The following is a 12,455-nucleotide window of genomic DNA, read 5'->3' as shown; positions in this document are numbered from 1 at the left end:
CTGCACAAGAATGTACTAGCTAGGTGTCACATGGACGGACCACACCAGAAATGTAAACCTCAGTCTACTCTACAGGGACCTACAGTATACCAGGGGTCGGGTCACAGACACAGACACAGACACAGACAGACAGAGAGAGAGAAGGATGAGGCTACATGCAGAGAGAGAGAGGCCTACATTGACAGATGTGTTGACACAAGCCAGTGTCATATGAACCAACCAGAGAGAGAGCGAGAGCAAGAAAAGAAAGAAAGAAAGAAAGAATTATGGCCACGGCGGGCCATGAGGAATTGACCAGTACATAGAGATAAGTTTTACCATCAAGCCAGTCATTAAACAATAGCCGTCACAACACACATTCTTCAACACACCCACAACACAGCAGCCGCACACTTAGTAACAATAACTAACTATCTACTAACTGAGTGTAGATGAATCGGTCTTAATTTTTAAATGATGGCTGTCGTCATGTGAAAGCCCAAAACCTCTAGCTTGAACTTAAAAGGCTAATTGAAGTGGCCAAGATCCACATGATAATACTATTCTCTGTTACAACAACTCAGTTTGTTCAGTGGCAAACACAACACAACACAGACTGCAGCATCCACCCAATCCCAGAGCAGACACAACACAGACTGCAGCATCCACCCAATCCCAGAGCAGACACAACACATACTGCAGCATCCACCCAATCCCAGAGCAGACACAACACAGACTGCAGCATCCACCCAATCCCAGAGCAGACACAACACAGACTGCAGCATCCACCCAATCCCAGAGCAGACACAACACAGACTGCAGCATCCACCCAATCCCAGAGCAGACACAACACATACTGCAGCATCCACCACCCTGGGCAAGACCTAAGCTGAAAAGACTATCAGCGGATGTTGCAGGATTTTAGCGGAAGTTAAATAGTTGATGCTTTACAAATCAGTTTACATTCTCTGCGAATGAAACAAGTGTTGTGATTGGTCGGGAAAATATCGTATCCGGGGGAAATACATTTGACGGCTGTTCCGTAGGATAGAACCGCCGATAGCTTCTCTGCCTTAGGTTGTGACCAGGCTTTTCTTTTCGCAGATAAGTAAGCCTGGGACCGAGGCTAAGCATCCACCCAATCCCAGAGCAGACACAACACAGACTGCAGCATCCACCCAACCCCAGAGCAGACACAACACAGACTGCAGCATCCACCCAATCCCAGAGCAGACACAACACAGACTGCAGCATCCACGAAATCCCAGAGCAGACACAACACAGACTGCAGCGTCCAATCCCAGAGCAGAAACACAACACAACACAGACTGCAGCATCCAATCCCAGAGACACAAACAGTCACTGACTGAACATGTTTCATTAATTGCCACCCAATCATTGCGTCCTAAAATCACAGCAACAGCTTGCAGTGTACACACAGCTTAATTTGCTTACAACACAAGCAGCAGCAGCAAAGATGGGGAAAAGGGTTCGTACCTTGAGCTGTCTTCTACTTCAGTTGTAGAAGAAGGGATGGCGGCCAGCAGGGTCAAAGTTTGGAACCCACCAATGGATAGAGAGAGATGGAGCAGTCCTCTTTTAGTTCGTCCTTAGATGAGCCCTCCAGCGGGGTCTCCAGTCCTCTCCATCCTCCATACATCCCGACTGTGGCGACTGTGGTTCAGGAGGTAGAGCAGGTCCTTGGGTAGCCCCGCAAGCAGAACCCGAATGTAGTAAAGTTTCTGATACTTTTATGACTTTACTGCATTGGGTCCTGCTTCACGCTGGGCTGTCGCCAGTTACGCACAAACAAATACAATGTAAACACGCCATGAGACGGACTTCTGCGCGCTTTTACCATGTTTATTCATGTATTGACTTACGAATGTGCGAACTATAAGTACCTTACATACCATACCGACACATCTCCTGTGTCGCGGAAGCCGTTAAGTATTTTTAATCCATGATTGATTAAAAATGTCGCTTCTTCCTACCTTGTTTATTGACACCTCATTGTACCGCCTATCTGGCTAGCTAGTGGTGCTACAGCTATGACGGAGCAGATCAAAGGCAGGGACGTAGCCCGCAAAGCCAACCGCACATCGGGAGGCGGTACAATAAACGGTAAATAAACAAGAAGAAATCAAAGCGACATTTTTAATCAAACATGGATTAAAAATACTTAACGGCTTCCGCGACACAGGAGATTTTATCAGAGGTATGTAAGGTACTTATAGTTCGCACATCCGTAATCAAACAATACAAAGCGCGGTAATAGCGAGCAGATCGAAGAAAGGTTGAGTTTTTTATATCCGCGTTCCAACAATCGCATTGGAAAATCTTAGCATGACCAGGGACCCTACGGGTCAGCCCGGTTCGGTTCGGATTGGGCTGACCCAGGGGGTTCCGAGAGGGGCTAGTCCTTGGGCAAAATTGCTCCCGATGTGCAGGTTGGTACCTTGCATGGCTTCCGCCGCAATCAGTGTATGAATGTGTGTGTGTGTGTGTGTGTGTGTGTATGTGTGTGAGAATGTAATGCATATGTAAAGCGCCTTGGATAAAGGCGCTATATAAATGGCACCGTTTACCATTTAATCCCAGTGTCAATGGCACCGACCAGCCTCATTCTCCTGGAGGCCATCTTCTCTCACCCACCCTCGGTATCACTCCATACAGATGCATGTTGGTAACGTGTTCAATTCATCCTGGTTGATGTTTAGCACTGCACGTAGCATTCTGGTGTAGCACAGTGGGGCCAGGGACGATAGAGCAGGCTTCAGGGTCCAGCATTCACAGCTATAGGAGAGCGGACATCATGAATGGTAAATGGTGCATTTATATAGCGCCTTTATCCAAGGCGCCTTACATAGATTGTGCATTACTGTACATTCACCCATTCACACATACATTCATACACAGATGGTGGCGGAAACCATGCAAGGCACCAACTTGAATAATAATTAATTAATTCCATTTTCTCCAGAAACTGGCTGTATCAAATATTAATGATCATCATTAACGACACACAGCCACACCCCCCCCCCCCCCCCCCCTCCTAACAGAAAGGCCGGGGTGGTCGGTTTATTTTTCAAACATAGTTTATTAGTTCTTATATGAAGCGATCTAAAATCCCCATATGGCGATTTCAATGCAACTAAAAAAATACATGAACCTGGGGACTGACGCCCTCTACTGAAAATGACGTCAGACTTCGGTGCTCTATAAGCTTCAAGGCAAGCAAGTAGCTGTAATAATCATTATCTCCATCACAAACTCAATAAAGTAGCCTACAACATATGCATTCATGAATTTAACTGAACTCACTTCAGTGACACATAACCGTGGCCTGCTGAGACTCCAGAGCAGAGGGCTCTCAGCTGGTTGCTGCTGCTGCTGCCAAACAGGGACTGAGGGAACAGGCAGCATTATATACCAGGCCACCAATGAGTTGAGTGAGGACAGCGGTTATTGGTGATTGGCGAGTACGAGCAGGTGAGGGGGGTGGATCCCATCCATGAGAAAAGGGGAAGGGTTGCTGACTAGGAATTTCCAGGTATTTCATTCAGTGGACATTACATAATTGTCAACAAAACAGATATTAGTAATTTTCTAATATAGTATATTAATTTTAGATACATTGTGGTGATCCGACTGAAAACCGCTACAACATTCAACACGTGATCTTAACACCAAATCTAGGGTTTAGACTTTTGAGTTTGTGTCCCTTAAAAACCCGCACTGACTCTGACTGGGTTTGTTTGATTAAATTCCTTCAACATCCCTCACCAAACAGAACAGAACAGACCACCCGTAGGATATGAATAATGAAACAAAATGATTTCTATTTGATGGTCTGGTCTTCTCTGTGTGACCCCACTTTTAGAAAAGCCTTTTTCAAAGAAGATTACAGCCTGTATCCATTGAAGCGAATGGGAAAGCATCTCTCTTGGATGTACGAGGATGCTATTATGGGATAGAGAGCCTATAAGAGCACCTACGTTTGTATGCTTTCCACTGCCTCCCTGTCAGTCTGGAATGAAGAGAATCAATAATCCAATGTCAAATTCAATAAGATTCTTTTTCATATTGGTACAGAGACATAAATGTCAAGCCTGATTTATGCCTATCAGTCTTAAAAAATAGCCGATCGACAAGTGTTGTGAGCTTCTACATGCTATTTTCGGCATGCAAGTAAAATGAACAGAAAGTGCAAGGGCACACTGCAAAGTATACATGTATCAATTTGAACATGTATGCTGATGTTGTATTGTGCAAGCAAGCTGAACTAAACTGTAAAGCTGATCCTACTTATCCTACTTTACCAATCGTCCCATTTGTCATGAATATCAGTGTTTTTATATTCTCCCTATTACCTGTATAACAATCACTGTTTTAATATCGTTTCTGCTCTGGTGCTTATTGTAGAGGCATTTGAGCTGCACTCTATATCGAATATGAAAGCTACAGGTGTAGTATACACATACTGGATACTACAGGTTTATTGTTCAACATTCAGTGACTTCAGGCACACAGTGTGGTGACTGCATACAGAATGCTTGCAGCTACAGAATAGGTTATGAGTTATTCAATTAAACTTGAAGAATTTTAGAAAACAATTATTGTTGACAGGCGGGTTGCATTCTGTCTTAATTTAAACCATTGTATCCCAATATGCCACCTAAGCAAAGCTATACACATAATCATTTTTACAAATGAATATCCTTTGTCTAGCATGAAGTTAATTTAACTTTGTTATAATTGCGGTTGAGCTGTTCTAAATCATTCATGCAGAGCCCTGACAGGCTGTTCTGGATGGGGAAAGTGAATTAATTATACTTTCCCGTGTCTGTTCTGAGGTGCCCCTAGAACAAGGCATCAAGCTGTTCCATTGGAGTTGCTTCTTTATGAAGAAAGACAGTGTTTGGTTATACTGAGCGTTCAAGCGTTATTACCGTATTTGAAAAGTTTAGCTGAAAACCTTTCTTCATTATTCAACTCGTCTCACATGTCCAAATTAAACTGGTATTCAATTATAAGTCACAATGCATGCAATTATAAGTCACAATGAGTTGTCTTGCCTTTGGACACTGCATATTTACTAAATAAATCAAAACAATTGTTCTAGGACGGTGGTTATCAAAGTGGGGTCCGGGGACCCCCCAGGGGTCTTGGCGGCTTCCAGGGGGTCCCCAGCAAAATGAGTTAATATAGCATAAAATCGGCAAATTGGCAAATAAAATAGCGGATTTATTTTTTTGTTTATAGACAAAAGGTATCTTTCCTCCAAGTTGTACTGCTTGTCAAAGGTGTATAGTTGCAGACTTGAAAAGAAAAAAGGAATCCAAGGCACTCTGTCTTTGGTGAAAAATAGTTCAAATAATGTATTGATGAGCAAGTCAAATAAATAACAGGACCTACCCATTTCGATTTTTTTGTTTGTTTTATGGTAGTGCCTTTAATTTATAGCTTTCAAAATGTTTGCAGATGGGCTGGCCTGGGCCGGCCTAGTGATCCAGGCACCTATGCTGGTAATGTGTCTTGCCCCCTATCTCTCTCCCGTTTCCTGTCAACTTACTGTGTCGATCAATAAAAAAGCAAAAAATAAAACATTTTCAGATGGGGGTCCGCTACACATCACATAGGATACTAAAAATTGTATTAACAGTTTGTAGAATGGGTACAGTTCAATGAAAGTACAGGTCAATACAAAATCTGAGGAGAGGATAAAACCAGAAAAACTTCTATGCAAAAAAAAGGGAAATCATCATATACACTGTTAGGGGGGGGGGGGGCATAAAGTTTGTCCGTTTCTAACACAGTCACCCAGACCAAAAGTTTAGATATAACCTTCCCCAATCATCCTCCAACTGTTCCAATAAACTGTATGAATATTCATTGATTTTCATTAGCATATCGTCCCAGCAGGTGGCATCATGCAGAGTTGTCAGGGAAACAGATGAATCAAAGGACATGGAGACACAGCATAGGCAGATCGGCCCTCAAGAGCACCACAGGTCAGCATTCATTACATGCTTCATCTGGACATGCCACAGAAAAAAAGAAGATGCTGGTGAACAGGGCAGGACGTTTACAGTTACTGTGACTTTTGTCCACGGACACACGCACGCACGCACGCACAGAGAGCACCAAATAGCCATGCAGAGGCATGAGTTCTGAAAAGACAGTGTGAGTGTGTGACAGTTAGCCTGGCCCGGCCACCGTGATTTCTGGTAAAGAGGGCCGGGTGCCACCGGGAGCAATGCGCTGGATCATATTGGTTCACCAGAATAAACACTGGGCTTTATACTGTTTGCAATGATACTTGCTGTGTTCTTCAAGGTTTTCTCTGAGTGGTGCTTAAATGTCTCTAGGCATTTAGCAGGAGCTCTTAATCGAGAGCGACTTACAGTAAGCAAGAACAACACATGGTGATACATCAAATACATGAAACAATTGTCTAACAGTGGAATATCTATATAATGAAACTATGCATAAAATGCTATCTAAATTACATAAGTTGAGCCTGTAAATGGTAAATGGTGCATTTATATAGCGCCTTTATCCAAGGCGCTTCACATAGATTGTGTGATTCACCCACACATTCATACACCGATGTCGGCGGAAACCATGCAAGGCACCAACCAGCACATCAGGAGAAATGAGGGGTTCAGTGTCTTGCTCAAGGACACTTCGACACCAACACTGGGGGAGCCCGGGTTCGAGCTGGCAACTCTACGCCTGAGCCACAGACACCCCTGGCTGAAGGTGGGTTTTCAAACTATGGTGGAAGATTGGGAGTGAGTCTGCAGTTCTGATTGCAATGTCAAGTGTGTTCCATAGTTTTGGAGCTAGAAGGGCGAAGAGTTTGGGACGTGTGGAGCATTGTCCCGGCGTTTTTAGTGAATGTTCTGCGGGAGGGTTTGTATAGGATCCAATCAGACTTTGAAGGTATGGGGGTGCCATACCTTTGGTTGCTTTGAAAACCAGCATCAGAATTTTGTAGTAGAAACCGGGAGCCAATGGAGGGAGCGGCGAAGGGGGGAGACATGTGTGAATTTTGACTGTTGAAGACCAAGTGAGCTGCGGCATTCTGGATCAATTGGAGAGTATTAAGTGCGCATGTATGCCAGTAGGCCAGTAGGAGAGAGTTACTATAGAGGGTATGCGTGCGACATCGTCATCAAACCAGGAAGTTATGCAGGAACGCCTACTGAGTGGCCAAAAACTACTTCCTGGCCTCGACAGCCCATACATCCACACAGAAAAGTCACATCTGATTGCATTAAACAACATTAAACAATGTTAAACTCACTTTGCCTGTTACTTTGCCACTCGATGTGCCATTCACTTTAAGCATGCGCATACCCTCTATAGTCATATTTTGATATGACTGATGTCTGGATAAGGAGCTGGGCTGACTCCTGGGTGAGGAAGGGTCTAATTCGTCTCACTCACACACACTCACACACACACACACACACACACACACACACACACACACACACACACACACACACACACACACACACACACACACACACACACACACACACACACACACACACACACACACACACACACACACACACACACACACACACACACACACACACACACACACACACGATGTCACTGGTATTTGGGTTTTTTTTTTGCTTATGCCTCTGTGACAAAAAGGTATAATTCACGTCAGTGCACAGATGCCCTACTACGTTCTCATCCGTGCACTACTGAAGTTACCACTACCATGGATGAATCATTCATAATCAATCAGTCAAAGAAACCTGAATCTTCTTACATTGTTTCTGTCACTGAAGAAACGGTTTTCTGGGAAAATGGGGAGCTATTGCTAGTCGTTAAAAAAATGATAGTTTGAGTCATAGTGAGCATTCCACTTGCTCCCGTCACGCTCAGTGTGCAGGCATCTGTCTAGTCACCCAAACAGAACAGCTCACTCACCCGCAATGCAGAGTTTTAGGATCAAGAGTGCATACTGTACCCAGTAAAATCCACAGTGTTAATGTCGCTCTGATAAATGTACAGATGCAGGACCTGTACAAGCCCATTGAAGAAATGTGAGCTCAGAGTTTATCATTTGTTACATTGATGACATTTTGTTAACCCGATTCTTATATGAGTCAGTTTCTTGTAGATACTTTACATACCAATTCCTAGCGCTGTTCAATATAGATATTTGGGATGATAGACTATTGATAATACAACCTAACACTACAGTAAGCCTAGGGGTATACTATGTATATGACATCATTTGTATCACTCTGTGGATGCTTTCAGAGCTCACATGGTGGGCAGCTGGGGAGAGGCTGCTGTGCTGGCCCCCAATGAGGAGAACGGTTGGAGAGTCATAGACCCAGAGCACACCTTGACCATTATTCCACATGACGGAGGAGTCACTGGAGCATCTCAACTCAACCGTGCTAGAAAGAGAAAGGGAGGCTGAATGAGGGAGAGCCGGAGAGAGGGGCAAGGAACGATGAGAGAGCGAGTAAAAAGGGGGTAGATAGACACTGTGTTGACGTGAACATAAAACTGTGCGCTAAAGGCAGAGAGATAGAGAAACAGAGAGAGAGAGAGAGAGATATTGGTACCCAGAGAGGGTACAATATTTTATTTATCTGTTGTAAGAGCAGAAACATGGGGCCACTATGCTGAGTGTAGTTTAACCAAAACAGAACTCCTACCATGCCTTGGGCCTAGTGGTTATACTGCAGCTATCCAGTAGGTCATGGATGTTCAATGAAGTGTATTTATTGCCTGTACATTTACACATACCCACAGTTGTCCCCCAGTGGGATTACAATCCAGGACGATGAGGCAACAGTGCTGTAACTGCTCCTAAACCATCTTCATCTGGTGCAGAAATAAGACAACGTCCCAACTGATATCACAAGGGCCTTTTATTTATCCCAAGCGACAACGTGAAAAACTGCAAAGAAATCACATATTTTTTAACCACAATGAATTATAAACACATGAAATATGAATGTCCTTTTTAAATGTCCATGAATTGTCCATATTCTCACAATGAAATGTCCACATGTCAAACAAACAAATACACGATAGAATGACACTAGAACTTTTACAGAAACAAAACAAAAGACTTTTAGGAGTTAAGTTCTTGTTCTATTTTATATTATTTTCTTTCTTATCTTTTGTGGAGACTCTCTGACATGAAAGAGCTACTCGCCCAAACCCAACAGGTGATTGAAATGAGGTGATTAGCTGCTTAGGTGAGCCTAATTCAACCTGCCAGTGCCCATGAAACAGATCACAAATGCAGAGCACAGTAGATGGCACTATCTCACCATACTGTACACCATACAAATACCAAAATATACAGTTTGTTGCCCAAAACAAAAATACAATTTACAATATGCATTTTCAGAAAAATAAGCAAAAGAAATATTAAAGCATACCCATAACTGGGACAGCTACAAGTGCTAAGTAACCACCCAATCCCTCCAACCCTCATCAGCCATGTCATCTATATCAAAGTGGCGTGGGTTTAATTATGTCAATAAAACACATGCAGGCATGTTATTCATTGTAAAACATAAATGTAAGGTAAATGTAATCTCCAAAACAGCCAATTAACAGCTATAGTCTATAAAACAAAAGATATGCTTGTCGAGGAAGAGGTAGGCCTATAGTTCCATTAATTATTTTGTTTTTACACACATATGTACACACAACAGTAAAAAACTGTTTCTGTGAGTACAGTAGGTTACTGTAACTGTAATTGATCTGATCACATCCTATCAGTTCTCTGCATCAATACATTGCTCAAGGTCAAGTTTTCTTTTTCTAAGAGTGTGTTGAACTTGATACAGCCCTGCAGGAGTAATTATTCATGGGCGGGATTCAATCTTACCCAAACCAGACAGTATAGGCTACAACTGTTGATGTCCCTGGTCAGCACTGGTTGGCTGCACCTGGTCGGCAGGACACTGCCTTCCCTGTTGGCTGGGTGTGGCTGTTGCTGTAGGCTAGTTGCACCTCGGTGATGGCTGTGCCCGGGGCGCCCCTCTGTGGATTCGTCTATAGCTGGAAGCCTGGATGAGAGGGGCAGTGCATGATTTGGCCAATCACTGCTGACCCACCAACTGGTAACTCGAGAGTGTAGTGATTGAGGGTTGAAATAGTACTCTAAGAAGGTTGGAGACCACCTGATGACCTCTCTTCCAGGTCAAGTGTTTATCCATTAGGAATGGATTATAATCGCATCTTTGATGTATTTACAAACTACTATGCTTCCCTTCACTCCACAACATCCTCAATACGCCCACAGGAAGAGAGACCAAAGCAGTCCAACTGCATTCTGATGATCCTGCTCGAGGTGATGGCATGTGGCAACATGCAGATGCTTGACAGGGTTGGATTCACTGATATAAGGCATGCCATTGCCAGGCACACAATTTTACAGTGACAAAATAAAGATGTACATTCCTGTATTGTATACATTGATTTAAAGTGCAAAGTGCAAAGTGTTTATGTATTTGTGTGTGGGAAAGGGAATGATATTTATGATGCTGATATATGACAGTGCTCGACTCTGCAGTTTCTATTGAACATCTTCATCATATTCCCAGCAAAGCAAAGGACAAAGCTGAATAGTGAATAAGTGATTTACCATGGTCTTCCCTCACTGAGCGTTTCAGTCAAGCAGTTGCTGCCCCCTTCTGTAATTTTATTGTAAATGCATGAACAATAAAGAAATGTTATGTTTTCTTCTTTTTTTTGCCATGGAGAACATGGGACGCTATTCTATTGGACATTGTACTTGGAGCAGGCTGGAACTTGGAACACATGGTGGTTAGTCCTCTGGGTCTTTAAGGACCACTTGCTCAACACTAATGCTCATAAAATGGCACCATTTCTGCCTATGATAATCCCCCCAATGAGATGCAGACTAGTGAGTAGATGGGATTGTGCCATAATATGATGGCATGTGTGAGATATATGGCTGATTATTATCATTTTGACCTAGCCCTGGTCCATAGCATTAGAAGAACTCTATGGAAGAACGCTATGGACCAGAGCAAATTTTGACCTTGATGGTGACCTTAATATTTCAACCAAAACGTTAAGCATCTCTCCGGGGCAGCATGGGATCATTCCCACAAAGGTTCATGCCAATACCCAATCGTTCTTGTCTTATTTTGTTCAAACACACTTTCAACACCCCCCCCCCCCCCCCCTCCCCACACACACACACGCAAAACGTATAACAATCAGAACCATAAAATTGTATGTCTGAGTGAGTTTAAAGAACTAAAAGTGCTGTCCGTGCATCAGTAATTGCGACTGTAGGTCGCAGATTACTAGGAAAACCTGCTAAACCTGTCCGTTGCTCTGTCACACCTCCATATATGGTTGTCAGTCCATCACGCCTCATAACATGTCACGCCACCATATATGGCCGTCAGTCCATCATGCCTCATGACATGCTCCATATATGGCAGTCTCCATACGTATATGATCACAACACTGACCTCATCAAACCCTGGAGAGCCATATATGGAGAGGACTGGATCATCACCTAGATCTGCATAGCCGGCCAGCAACTCTACATCTGACCTCAAACCTCAAACCCTTAGATCTCCATATGGAGTTGACCTGTTCTGACATGTTGATTCTTCCCCACCCGTCCTTCCTATTCGATGTCTTCCTTTTGACTTATCGCCCAGTATGTTATGATTCATTTTCTTTCAATACCAGGACAGGAAATACACATTTATGTAGTCTCGCGTAGCCAGACAACTATTCCACAATCTCCGAATGCTATATACTGTAGAAGCATTTGGAAATTGCGAGAGTCAACAGTCTGGTAACACGAGACTAACATTTATGTGTCAGACCAACACACACACACACGCACGCACGCACGCACGCACGCACGCACGCACGCACGCACGCGCACACACACACACACACACACACACACACACACACACACACACACACACACACACACACACACACACACACGTTTTAAGTTCCACCGTATTTCAAATGAATGGTTGGTAGTGGTACTGTAGCTGGGTCCTGCAGAATATGAATTGGTTCTTTATTGATAGTAGGCTACCATTGCTTATCACTCTTTTATTATCTTGTTTTCTTTACCCTGTTAATAATCCCAAATCTTATCTTTCATTTTGGCACTGGTTTATCACAGGTGGAGAAATTAGCACAAAGGCAATCTTCAGTCCTGGTCATTCTTATGGAATAAGGAGTTTGCAAATAGCCAAATATTGTTTATGAACTGTGGGAACTTGTTTATTCTTTCTTGTATTAAGGAAGAGGCCATAATATAGCATAGGGTTAGGATCACATAACAAAACCCTTTATTCTATGCAAATCATTTATTTTGATAGAGATACCATGTTTGTTGTTTTGAATTAGTGGAAACTATGTGAACAAGTAATCACTGATCCAATCCTGAGAGGCATCAACAT

This window comes from Protomyctophum bolini (assembly GCF_963924005.1).
Source record: "Protomyctophum bolini genome assembly, chromosome: 6".
Lineage (NCBI taxonomy): Eukaryota > Metazoa > Chordata > Actinopteri > Myctophiformes > Myctophidae > Protomyctophum > Protomyctophum bolini.
The sequence above is the reverse complement of the archived record's forward strand: the minus strand, read 5'-3'. Positions refer to the sequence as shown.